The sequence below is a fragment of the Mustela putorius genome, unplaced genomic scaffold, assembly GCF_011764305.1.
Source record: "Mustela putorius furo isolate JIRA1106 unplaced genomic scaffold, ASM1176430v1.1 tig00003898_pilon_pilon_pilon, whole genome shotgun sequence".
NCBI classification, from domain to species: domain Eukaryota; kingdom Metazoa; phylum Chordata; class Mammalia; order Carnivora; family Mustelidae; genus Mustela; species Mustela putorius.
The window spans coordinates 31018212-31031922 of NW_025422047.1; the positions used below are offsets into that span (position 1 = coordinate 31018212).

Genomic DNA, 13711 nt, shown 5'->3' on the forward strand with positions numbered 1-13711 from the left:
GAGCTCTTAGAATATTTTACCAACAATAGCATCAGGAAAATAAGCACACAATTTCACAAAGTCACTGCTGTTAAGAATAAAATTAATTTTTAAAAATAGTGCCATATTGGGATGCCTGGGTGGCTTAGTTGGTTCAGCATCTGCCTTTGGCTCAGGTCATGACCCCCAAGGTCCTGGGATGGAGTCCCGCATCAGGGTCCTTGCTCAGTGGGGAACCCACTTCTCCCTCTCCTTCTGCCTGCCACTCTCCCTGCTCATGCCTTCTCTCCACCCCCCCCATCTCTGACATAAATAAATAAATAAATCTTTTTTTTTTTTAAAGATTTTATTTATTTATTTGACAGAGAGAGATCACAAGTAGGCAGAGAGGCAGGCAGAGAGAGAGAGGAGGAAGCAGGCTCCCCGCTGAGCAGAGAGCCCAATGTGGGGCTCGATCCCAGGACCCTGGGATCATGACCTGAGCTGAAGGCAGAGGCTTTAACCCACTGAGCCACCCAGGCGCCCCTAAATAAATAAATCTTAAAAAAAAATAAAAATAAAAAGAGTGGTACATTATACTTACATTGGATCTTGCAGGGGAAAAGTCATTTTTTTTAATACAAAGATTTCAGTGATACCATCACCTGACTTAAAAAGATATTAAAAACGTGTCATATTTAAACACCTAATAGCCATGACAAATCAAGCAAGAAATTATCACCTTCTTCTTCCTGTTCTAGCCTGGGATAAAGATAGAAATCAGAAGGTATGAAAATCTGATGACTAGCAAGGAGTTGTTTGGAAGAAAAAAAAGTAAGTGTCTGATTTCCTGATATCACTCTAAGTACTTAATTGGATATGCATCAAACCAACAAACTGGGAGATTTTCCCCTTCTCTGTCAGCTTTTCCTTCCTCCTGCTCAGGCCAGCCCAGCCAAGAGCTCATTTAACGAACTTCATCAATGTGCTGGGCAGGCACCATGCTAGTAAGACTTGCAGCCCGGCCGAGACACGGTCCCCGGATGTAATGGCTCTGACGCAGGCTTACTGGGGAGCCACTGAAGCCCAGATGGGAGGCACCCGGCCCAGCGAGGGACACCACCCATTCCCCAAGGAGCTCATTTTGTCACTTTACTTCATCAGCAGGCTGCCTTTGACTTCATACTTAGAACTTCCACAGAACTTGCATTTTTTTCAAGATGTCCCTAAACCACCCCTTGTGAACAGAATTCAGCTCTTCTGCCCAGCTTCACGAACATTCGATCCTAGCACTCCCCATTCTAACCAAGAGAATCTCACCACTTCCTAAGTACTATTTGTTCGTGCCCCGATTAGTGCCTCTGTAAGCACCCTCCTCTGGCAAGCATCTCTCTCAGGCAGTCCAACGTAGTCCCCTCCTGTAAGTCAGTGGTTCTCAGGCTGGGGTGATTTTGCCCTCCAGGGAGTATTTGATAATATCTGGAGACATGTTTGGTTGTCAGAGCTAAGGACTGCCACTGGCATCCATTGCTCCTTGGTAGAGACCAGGGATGCTAGGAAACCTTCCACAGCGCACAGGACAGCCCCACCCCACACACAGAATCACCTGGCCCCAAAGTACCAGTGGTACCCAGACTGAGAAATCCTGCTATGAGTTAGTCTATTTCAATCAGGAAATATTCCCAAATTAGCCATTCCCAACTCTGTTTATCCCTTTGCTCTGTACAACCTCAGAACGTATCGAGGTATATGTTGTTCTATATTAACTCGGATATGAGCATAAGAATCAGAGGCTCAAGATCAGATAGGACTTTGAGAGTCACCACTTCCTTGATGACTTTGCTTTGTAAGTGTCTGTTGCATGTGAAAACCTTGTCTTTCTTCAACTAGATTATAAGTAGTTCTGTTAAAGCCTTCTACATTCATGTGCTCTGCAAACATTTACTGAGCTCCTGTTCTGTACCAAGCACCATCCTAGGCACTGGGGAATGCAGTGATAAATAGACGTTATTTCTACCCTTGTGGATCTTAAACTTAGTGGGGGCAGACTTTGTTTTTTAAGTCACGTAACTTCTACTGTAATAAGCGCTCTAATAGGAAGAATGTGGTTTACCTGATAACAGAGGTGCCTAACCTGATCTGGGGCATCAGACAACGCTTCTCTGAGGATGGGACCTTTAAACACATAGTAGGCACCCCAACAAAAAGGAGAATTATAGACCAATATCCCTGATGAACGTGCATGCCAAAATTCTTACCAAGATACTAGCCAATAGGATCCAACAGCATTAAAAGGATTATTCACTGTGACCAAGTGGAATTTATTCCCGGGCTGCAAGTTTGGTTCAACGTCTGCAAATCAGTGTGATACACCACATTAATAAAAGAAAAGACAGGAACCATATGATCCTATTAGTGGATGCAGGAAAAGTGTTTGACAAAATACAACATCCTTTCTTGATTCAAAGTCTTCACAGTGTAGGGATAGAGGGAACATATCTCAATATCATAAAAGCCATCCATGAAAAACCCACAGTGAATATCATTCTCAATGGAGAAAAACTGAGAGCTTTTCCCCTAAGGTCAGGAACACAGCCAGGATGTCCACTCTCAGCACTGTTTCTTCATTTTGTTTTTAAAGATTTTATTTATTGAGAGAGAGAGAGCAGAGAGGAAGAGGGAGAAGCAGACCCCTGCTGAGCTAAAATTAACCACTCAGGAAATGACAGGTGTTGGCAAGGATGTGGAAAAAGGGGAACCCTCCCACACTGTTGCAAGCTGGTGTAGCCACTCTGGAAAACAGCATGGAGGTTCCTCAAATAGCTGAAAATAGAGTTACTGTATGACCCAGCAACTGCACTACCCCAAAGATACAAATGTAGTAATCCGAAGGGGCACCCGTACCCCAATGTTTATAGCAGCCATGTCCACAGTTGCTAAACTATGAAAAGAGCCTAGATGTCCATTGACAGATAAATGGATAAAGAAGATGTATATATAGATACATATATATGTATCTATATATATATATATACATAGATCTATCTATATATATGCATATTACATATATATAATATCAAAAAAATGAAATCTTGCCATTTATAATGACATGGATGGAACTAGAGGGTATTATGTTAAGTGAAATAAGTCAATCAGGGAAAGAAAATTATATGATCTCATATGTGGAATTTAAGAAACAAAAACCAAGGATCATAGGAGAAGAGAGGAAAGATAAGATGAAATCAGAGAGGGAGACAAACCATTAGAGACTATTAACCACAGGGAACAAACTGAGGGTTGCTGAAGGGGGGAGGGGGGTGGGGGGATGGGATAACTGGGTGATGGGCATTAAGGAGGGCACATGATGTAATGAGCACTGGGTATGATATAAGACTGATGAATCACTGAACTCTACCTCTGAAAGTAATATATGTTTAAAAAAAAAAAAAAAACCCACAGGGGCGCCTGGGTAGCTAAGGCATTTAATTGTCTGCCTTCGGCTCAGGTCATAATCCCAGGGTCCTGGGATGGAGTCCCTTATGGAGGCTCCCTGCCCAGCGGGGAGTCAGCTTCTCCCTCTCCCACTCGCCCTGCTTGTATTCCTTCTCTCGCTGTTACTCTCTCTGTCAAATAAATAAAATCTAAAAAATACAAAAAATAAAATAAACCCACATACTAGGCCTTCAGTTAGTATTTGTTAGATTAATACTAATACTATTATAATACTAAGGGGAAGCCTGAAGGATAAACAGAAGTTATCCAGCTAAAGCATGCAGAGGCCAGAGGGAGACAGCTGGAGAGCTGAAGGACCATGATGAGTTTGAGATGCCCTATGAGACCTCAAGGTGAAGAAACCACAATGGCCATTGGATGTTTATATCTGGAGCCCAGACAGGGAGGCTGGGACCACACCCAGGAAACTCTAACTCCAACATGTTAAGTCAAAAGAGATGGCAGAACCAATAAGAAACTGAGAAGAGGAGGCCAGAGACAGAGGCAGAAAACCCAGAAAGCTTTTCAGGAAGAGGACAGCCAACCTGCAAGACTGACCAGGAGGCCCATCCTCTTGCTGCCGTGTCTCCTCAGCATGAGGAAGTAAAGAGCCTAAGCTAATTACAAGGCATCCTAGAGGATGAAAAAACTACTATTTTTATATTTCATTTTTGGGTTTTTGGGGTTTTTTTGTGGTTTATTTTTTGCTTTTTTTTTTTAATTTTTATTCATTTATTTGACAGAGATCATAAGTAGGCAAAGAGGAAGGAGAGAGAGAGGAAGGGAAGCAGGCTCCCTACTGAGCAGAGAGCCCAATGTGGGGCTCGATCCCAGGACTCAAGCCGACTCAAGCCGAAGGCAGAGGCTTTAACCCACTGAGCCACCCAGGCACGCCTGTTTTTATATTTTGAATTAGCATAAAATCTTCTCCTGATGAATCTTCTACTTCAAAGTTGACCGCATGGATTTATCCATCAGGATTAGATTTTGTGGATGTTTTCATTTATGACACTGAAATTTTACCATCATTTTAAAAAATTAAGTCTAGCTAATTTTAGTTTCCTTTTAGGCCTTAGTATCACAGTGTTCTACCAGGTTAGGGCATCAATGAGAAAGAGTTTGAGGTTGGCATCTCAGTAGCTTAATAAATAAAAGATGTGGGCGCCTGGGTGGCTCAGTGGGTTGAGCCCCTGCCTTCGGCTCAGGTCGTGATCTCAGGGTCCTGGGATCGAGTCCCGCATCGGGCTCTCTGCTCGGCAGAGAGCCTGCTTCTCTCTCTCTCTCTCTGCCTGCCTCTCCATCTACTTGTGATTTCTCTCTGTCAAATAAATAAATAAAATCTTTAAAAAATAAATAAATAAATAAATAAATAAATAAAAGATGCATCTGGCAACATACAATTAGATCTTGATAAGTGGTACAAGTGAGGGGTAGGAATTTGTGAATAAAGTTAATGGAATCTAAAACACCAAGTTCAATCTTTTTTCCAATTAAATACTTACTTTTTTTTCAAATTATATTTTATTTTATTTTATTTTAATTAATTTATTTTTTTTAAGATTTTATTTATTTATTTATTTATTTGACAGGCAGAGATCACAAGTAGGCAGAGAAGCAGGCAGAGAGAGAGGAGGAAGCAGGCTCCCTGCTGAGCAGAGAGCCAGATGCGGAGCTCCATCCCAGAACCCTGGGATCATGACCTGAGCCGAAGGCAGAGGCCTTAACCCACCGAGCCACCCAGGCACCCCAATACTTACATTTTTAAAAATTGCTAAACAGCAGGGATGCCTGGGTGGCTCAGTTGGTTAAGCGGCTGCCTTCGGCTCAGGTCATGATCCCAGCGTCCTGGGATCGAGTCCGCATTGGGCTCCTTGCTCGGCAGGGAGCCTGCTTCTCCCTCTGCCTCTGCCTGCCATTCTGTCTGCCTGTGCTTGCTCGCTCTCCCTCTCTCTCTCTCTGACAAATAAATAAATAAAATCTTTAAAAAAAAAAAATTGCTAAACAGCAGCGAAATCGGATAGTAATCTCATTCTAAGTTCCTTTTCACCCTGATCTGGAAGAGATGAAGCTGCTAAGAAGCCACTGAAATGAGGAAAAATTAATAAGGTACCCAGCTAATCTAGAAACTGAGAAATCAACTCCTCAATAAGGTTAAGTATAACAACCTCTTATTGTATAACATTAGATCCACAAAGAGTACTCTCATTTCTTTTTTTTTTTTATATTTTATTTGAGAGATGAAGGGAAAGAGAATAAACACAAGTCGGGAGGGGCAGAGGGAGAGGGACAAGCAGACCCCGCTCATCAGGAAGCCCAATGTGGGGCTCGATCTCAGGACCCTGAGAACATGACCAGAGCCAAAAGCAGACACTTAACTGACTCAGCCACACAGGTAACCTTCCATTTCTAATTCTTTAAGAATGAGTTTTTATTGAGTACCCAACACAAGAATTATGAGATGAGCAAGACAGTATCTTGCCCTGAGACTCCACCAGAGAGACAACAAAGTCTAACTGCAAAGGGCTGACAGAATCACAAAATGGAAGCCCAGAAAAGGGAGTAAGTCATTCCAACATGTGTGGCAAATGACAAAAGAGATCACAGAGGGCAGGGTTCCTGGGTGGCTCAGTCGTTAAGCAGCTGCCTTCAGCTCAGGTTGTGATCCCAGGGTCCTGTAATTGAGCCCCACGTCGGGCTCCCTGCTCAGCGAGAAGCCTGCTTCTCCCTCTCCCATGCATCCTGTTTGTGTTCCCTCTCTCGCTGTGTCTCTCTCTGGCAAATAAATGAAATCTACTTTAAAAAAAAGAGATCACAGAGGGCTTCATGGAAGATAATGGGAGGTAAGGGAAGAGCATTCTGGGTAAAGGAAGAAAGGAACAGGACCTTTAAGTTACTCTGTGAGCCCAAGTAAAACTCGTGATTAATTTGGCTGAAATGTGCAGATGCATAAGGAAAATGGTGGAAGAATGAGCAGGAAAACCTATTACAGTCAAAACATAGAAAGTCTCAAAGATCTTGAGTATGGACTGTATTTTTCATGAAAATGGAGAGGCTTTCTGAGAACCGAAGTGCCAAGATTGGCTCTGAGTTAGAAATGAAATTGTGGCAACAATATAAATCGTGGACTTAGGATAAGAGAGATGGAGATAGGACAAACCCCATTAGGAAGTTATTGAAATGACCAGGTCCAGGATTGCCCAACATGTTCTAAGGAATACTGGTATTCTCAAAAGAAAGGGGTGGGGCTCCTTCTTGGAGAGCTTTAATGCACATTAGCACACAAGCTGCTCTTAGAAGTCCTCTGTTCAACCCAATGTGTCCCAAACTCAGCTGACCAAAGCATCTCTGTTGTTATGGTGATGGTTGTTATAGAATACCTACCAATACTGCGCAAGGCACTAAGGTATAAAACAGAAAGCAACGTGAGTGTACTAGAAGATTAAGTTGAGAAAATCTCCCAGAAAAAAACGAAATGACAAAGAGATGGACAATGGATCTTCTACATGGTGGCTAACTGAACATAATAAAAATATGTTAAACATTTCTTTTTCTTTTTAAGAGTTTATTTATTTAGTTGACAGAGAGAAACACAGCTAGAGAGGGAACTCAACAGGCAGGGAGCCTGGTGCGGGGCTCAATCTCAACACCTTGGGATCATGATCCAAGCCTAAGGCAGACACTTAACAACTGAGACACCCAGGTGCCCCTAAAAATTTTTTGAATAAAAAAGAGATGGATGATACTTATCCTGGCTGGAATAAAGACAAACAGATGAACAGATTTTTATCCATTCATCTTCTAAAGCAAACGTCAGAGAATAAGAATAAATCTAAAAGGTCCTACATCTGACAAGAGATTCTAAAAGAGAAGAGAGCCTAGTGGGAGGGAAATTATAAAGAAACAGTTCTACAACTGAAGATCCAGACTGAACGGGCACCTGAGTAACCACTCTATGGAGTAAAGGCACATTACTGTGAAATCTCAGAATATCATGGGAAAAAGAAGAGGGGTAGAATACAGGCTCTCATAGGTTGTGTATCTCCAGAAGAACACCTTGAACCTGAATACAAGTAGTTTATTTAGGAGATGACCTCAAAGAAACCTTAGTAGGGAAGTAGTACGATAGAGAAAGTAGACAACTCTGTCCCACAAGGGACGTTTTGGAGACAGTGCAGAACACATTTCAGAGCTGTCCTACCCCAGGGGTACTAACCACCCACTCCTGTAATCACTGGTTGCAGGCTACTCAGAAGCTGCCTGGCACTTTATCAGCTGGTGGGCATGGGCATTGCGAGCTCCAAGGCCTAGAGAAAGCCCTGGGGCAGAGCTGCTCCAACGTGTACAGGGAGAAATGTTTAACATGTAGGGAAAGAGGGGTGCCTGGGTGGCTCAGTGGGTTAAAGCCTCTGCCTTCGGCTCAGGTCATGATGGATCGAGCCCCACATCAGGCTCTCTGCTCGGCAGGGAGCCTGCTTCCTCCTCTCCTTCCTCCTCTCTCTCTGCCTGCCTCTCTGCCTACTTGTGATCTCTGTAAAATAAATAAATAAATAAATCTTAAAAAAAAAAAAAAAAACATGTAGGGAAAGGGGCTAGTGGAGGGATTACAAATGGGATCTCACAGTATCTGCACCATCACGTACAAAGAAATCAAAATGGCCTCTGATAGCAACCCCAGATACTAGAGTACAGACAACAATGTCTTCAAAATATTTAGTGACCATTATTTCTTATCAAAATTATTTTTTTAAGAGACAGAGAAAGAGATCACAAGCAGGCAGGCAGAGAGAGAGGGGGAAGCAGGCTCCCCACCAAGCCGAGAGCCTGACGTGGGGCTCCATCCCAGGACCCTGAGACCATGACCTGAGCCGAAGGCAGAGGCTCAACCCACTGAGCCACCCAGGTGCCCCTCTCATCAAAATTATTTTGAAATATTTATTTTAGAGAGAGTGAGCAAGAGAAGCGAGAGAGAGAAAGCACAAGCCAGAAGAAGAAGGGGGTGGGGGGCACAGGGAGACGGAGAAGCAGACTCTCCACTGAGCAGGGAGCCTGACATAGGGCTCCATCTCAGAACCCTGGGATCATGACAGAGCCAAAGGCAGATGCTTAACCCACTGAGCCATCTGGGTGCTCCTCTCATCAAAATTCTTAACTGGCCAAACTTTCTTACATGGGACCTATCTCTTAGGTCCCATATACCCTTTCTCAGGTATTAAAAGATATGCTCTAGCAAAAAAAAAAAAAAAAGAGGGATTAAGCCAAAAATGATTAAGTCCTAGAATCCCAGAAGCAAGGTTCAACAAAGGAGAGAAACAAAGAGAATTTCCCATATTATGGCAAAAGGGAAGTCCCAGAATGGCAAGTGTATGGCAGAACCAGAGAGAGGTAGAGTAAGATCAAGGATTCCAGGAATATAGTTTCTAGGAAACCTGGAAGGGACAGTTTATCTGTCAGGTTTGACCACATGGAATGATTCACTTAAAAGCAGTTAAAGGTGTGGGAAGACTTGCTTAGTTAAAGGTCAAGAAAATTAAGCAAATGAATAAAGGTAATTTTTAGGTTTTAAGATTTTTATCTTTAGGGTCACCTGGGTGGCTCAGTGGGTTAAGCGGACCATTTCGGCTCAGGTCACAATCTCAAGCCCTGCATAGGACTCCATACTGGATGTAGAGCCTGCTTAACATTCTCTCTCCCCCTCTCCCTCTCCCTCTGCCCCTTCCCCCCCACACACACACAAAAAAAAAAAAAAACATAAGATTTTATTATTTATTTTAGAGAAAGCGCGCATGCACATACCTACACAAACAGGATGGTGGGTGGGAGAGATGTCTTTGTTGCTCTAGGTCTTTGTTGACCAGACAGAAAATAAACACTATTACCTAAAGTTGATGAATCCAGAATCCATGGTATAAGCATATTATATAGAGTAAATACCGGAAAAAAAAAACAACTAAATTGGAAGGAGACGTCTCTAGACAGAAGCAGCATAGCTAGAGGAGAGAAACACTGTTTTTGTACATTAGTATTATTCTTAAAACAGTATCTGTATTAACTTGATAAAAACTAAAACTAAAAAGTTCCCCCCAATTTTTTTTTTTAACTTCAAGATTTGCAATGATAAAGGACAAAATTTTAGACATTATCTAAAGACAGAGATCAGGGGAGACTGGGTGGCTCAGTGGGTTAAAGCCTGTGCCTTCAGCTCAGGTCATGGACCCAGGGTCCTGGGACCAAGCCCCACATAGGGCTCTCTGCTCAGCGGAGAACCTGCTTCCCCTTCTCTCTCTGCCTGCCTCTCTGCCTACTTGTAATCTCTGTCTGTCAAATAAATAAATAAAATCTTTTAAAAAAAAATAAAGACAGAGATCATTCTTGTATTCAGGACACATTGACAAAGGACACTTTTCATGCAAGTCTAGAGCATCTGTACAAATCTCTCTTGAGATCTCCAGGTAAAAGCTAACAAAGGCACAAAGTATATTTTGACAGATGACAATCCTTCCTATGAATTATTTATCATGTTATTATATAGCAGAAAACTGCCTTGGCAACGGGTGTATTATGTGCATTACAGATGCACATGGTTAATAAGCAGGGGCTACGATATTTGATTTGATAAAATCATTCTGAACCAAAAGCTGAAACTGGAAAGCTGCAGGTACTTCATAAAGCAGCATACTACAGTAAAATTAGAAAGATTTCTCCAGTCCTAGTACCTGGAGCCTCATGAAAACTGGCATTTCTGCATTGCTAGGGGCCCTGGGTTAAGCACACCCCATCTGACAATTTAAAAACTGAAGGATGGGGCATCTGGGTGGCTCAGTTAGTTAAGTGTCTGCCTTCGCTCAGGTCACAATCCCAGGGTCCTGAGATCAAGCCCCGCCTTGGGCTCCCTGGTTAGCGAGGAGCCTGCTTCTCCCTGTTCCTCTGCCTGTCACTCCCCCTGCTTGTTGCTCTCTCTGTCTCTGCCAAAATAAATAAGTAAGTAAAATCTTTAAAAATTAAAAAATAGGGGCGCTTGAGTAGCTCAGTGGGTTAAGTCGCTGTCTTCAGCTCAGGTCATGATCTCAGGGTCCTGGGATGGAGTCCCACACAGGGCTCTCTGCTCAGCAGGGAGCCTGCTTCCCCCTCTCTCTCTGCCTGCCTCTACCTACTTGTGATCTCTTCCTGTCAAATAAATAAATAAAATCTTTAAAATAAATAAATAAGTAATTTTTTAAAAAATAAATAAAATAAAAACCCAAGAAGAAGTGATTTGGTTTGAGGGCCTGTAAAATGACTCCTGTTAGGGGTGCCTGGCTGGCTCAGTGGGAAGGGCATCTGAGTTTGAGGCCCACACTGGGTGTAGAGATTATTGTGGAAAAAAAATTTTTTTTTTTAAAGTGACTCATGTTGACTGCTCGCTCCTACAATACAGACAGCTTACACACCCAGTGAGGGTGGTTTAAGAGGCTAAGAGTTCATGTAAATATGATACCGCTCCTTTTAAACTCTGAGAATTGACAAAGCCATGACTGCTGCTTATGTATTTGCATTGTTCCAGGAGAGCGTGAAATCACACTTCCCCGGGGCAGCTCAAGCCAGAAGTCTGTGCTGGGGTCCAGCCCCCACAGCTAAAGGACAGGAGGTGTTTTTAAAGGCCGGGGCCAGAGATTCTGCAAGAAGCTCAGAATATGACGTAAGGCCCTGCATGAAGACTCTGGCTTACTTGCTTTTGACACATAAGCAAATGACTCGCCTATCCTCTGTCCTCACCGATTAAGCAACACGGGGAGTCAAAAGCTCTCTTGCGGTCCTTGGGATTGTTGAAAGAGTGACAGACAGATTGGGAAAAACTTGGAGGTGAGCAATCCTGATGACTCACGTGTGAGTTCGCTCAATGTCATGTGCCGGAAACCAGCCGTACAAAGGGACTCTTTCAAAGGCTCAGCTCTCAAGAAGCTCACAGCCCAAATACAGAGCAGATGATTCCACACAATTCCTTACAACGGCGAGCTCAGCAGCTGATGCTGGCAGCAGCAGCCTCCAAGCCCAGGCTTCACCGAGGAGCACCTGCCTTCATCAGACCCCTCTGCCTTTTGTCCACAGATCCTGCTTTATTGTCAAAGGAGCAGTGAAAAAACCAAAGCTGGGCAGGACTATGAAAATTCAACATCTGCCTTACCTTGTCCAGACGAAGGTAACAGTTACAGATGAAGGCAGCCACAAAATAAAGAGAAAAGTATCTCTCCCCATGGCACATTATCAAGTATCAAAACACCCTCCTTTGGGTGACTATGGCTTGCTACCTCCCTGAAAGCCTTGTTCTCTTTACAGATTAGATTATCAGAAATTTTGCTATTTGGGGCACCTGGGTGGTTCAGTCGGTCAAGCCTCTGCCTTTGGATCAGGTCATGATCCTGGAGTCCAGGGATCAAGCCCCACATGAGCCCCACATCCAGGCTCTCTGCTCATCAGGGAGTCTGCTTCTCCCTCTGCCCCACCCCCCACTTGTGTTCTCTCACTCTCTCTCAAATAAATAAATTCTATAAAAAAAAAAAATGAAATTTTCCCTTTTAAAATTTTATCAGTAAAAAGGAAACAACCATTGCCGGATACAGAGAAGCAGTCTTGATTTACAACCTAGGCGCAAAGCTTCAGAAAAGAAGTTGTGGACCCAACATTCCACATCCAAACCCTATGGTTTCCAAGGAAACAACACAACAGTTTAGACTTAACACTGACCCCTTTCCATGAGTCTGTTTTGCTTCTAGCCTATCAAAATACTGCTTTATTTAAATTGTATTTCCTCCCTTCCCCCAAGTCTTACATTAATGCTTATCTTTTGTTTGGTCCTCTGGTGGATTGCCTCCCCCATTGCAATGAGCTCGTCAACCTAAACTGGTCAGATTATAGGTCTGTAGATGGGCTGAGACACCATCAAATCTATGAGAACCTTGTTGATCTCCAAAATGCCATCATAACACTCTAGATAGCATTGTATTTGGGGTAATTAGCAAATTCATACCTGAAGTTTAGTTTCTTAGTAAATGTAGTCATTTGATAGCTTGAAATTTGGTCCTGTACATGGGTTATGATGAATGAAATCTGAAAACAGCATTTTAAGAAACTTAAAGTCTACTATTTTAAATAATAATAATAATAATAAGATAGATGGAAAACTTGCATTCAGACAAAAAAAAGTTTCCCAAAGAAGAGTTTGGTCAAACGAAAAATTAACAACCTCCGAGGGCTGCATTTCTGACCAATTCACACTAAAGCCCTAGGATTCAGCTCAAACATGATCTCCTGTACAGAGCTGCTCCTAGTCCTTTCTCTTCTATACTCTGGTGGCACCTGCTGTCAAACGGGTGCCATGGCACCCATCACACACTACCGTCACTGCTGGTTACCTGCTTCACTGACTCCTCTCCTGTCAACTTGTTAACAGCAGGCCCCTGCCACTGACCTGTCAATTCCTAGCACCTGGAATAGTCCCTGCACATGGGAGGAGCTCAATTCCTGAAGAACAGACAAACGAATGAAGGAAAGGGAGATGAGAAGAAAGAAAATCAGTTGGCAGGTAGTTGTCATGGTCCACAGGGAATGAAAATGACCAGCACTCAGTGTGACTAGAAGGAAAAGACAGACGAATAAGGGCCATTTGAGAGTGAGAAGAAAAAAGATTTGTTGGGGCACCTGGGTGGCTCAGTTGGTTAAGCACCTGCCTTTGGCTCGGGTCATGATCTCGAGGCCCTGGGATAGAGCCCCATGTGGGGCTTCCCACTCAGCAGCACTTCTCCCTCTTCTTCTGTCCCTTCCCCTTTGTGTGCTCCTGCACAATTTCTCTCTCTCTCTCTCTCTCTCTCATTCTCACTCTCAAATAAAAAGATACAATAAAATAAAAGATCTGTTAACTAAAAGCAAGTGTGAAATGAATAAAAAGGAAATCACCATGAAATTTTTTTTAAATTTTAAACCTACACTGTTAGGAGGCGGCTACCACAACTGGCATAAAGGAATTCGAGAGGAGCCAGTTTGTCCATCTTTAGAAAAGCAAATTTTGCAAGGTCCTGGAAAAATCCAATATGCTATTGCACATTCAGAATGAGAGTCAAGGGCGCCTGGGTGGCTCAGTGGGTTGGGCCGCTGCCTTCGGCTCGGGTCACGATCTCAGGGTCCTGGGATCAAGTCCCATATCAGGCTCTCTGCTCAGCGGGGAGCCTGCTTCCCTCTCTCTCTCTCTCTCTGCCTGCCTCTCTCTCCATCTACTTGTGATCTCTCT

General features: G+C 43.2%; 1 long non-coding RNA gene across 1 annotated transcript in view; it reads right to left on the minus strand.

Annotated features, from left to right (window-relative positions):
- Positions 1–13711, minus strand: part of LOC106004039 — a 35941-nt gene that overhangs the window by 16663 nt on the left and 5567 nt on the right. The window lies entirely within an intron of this gene.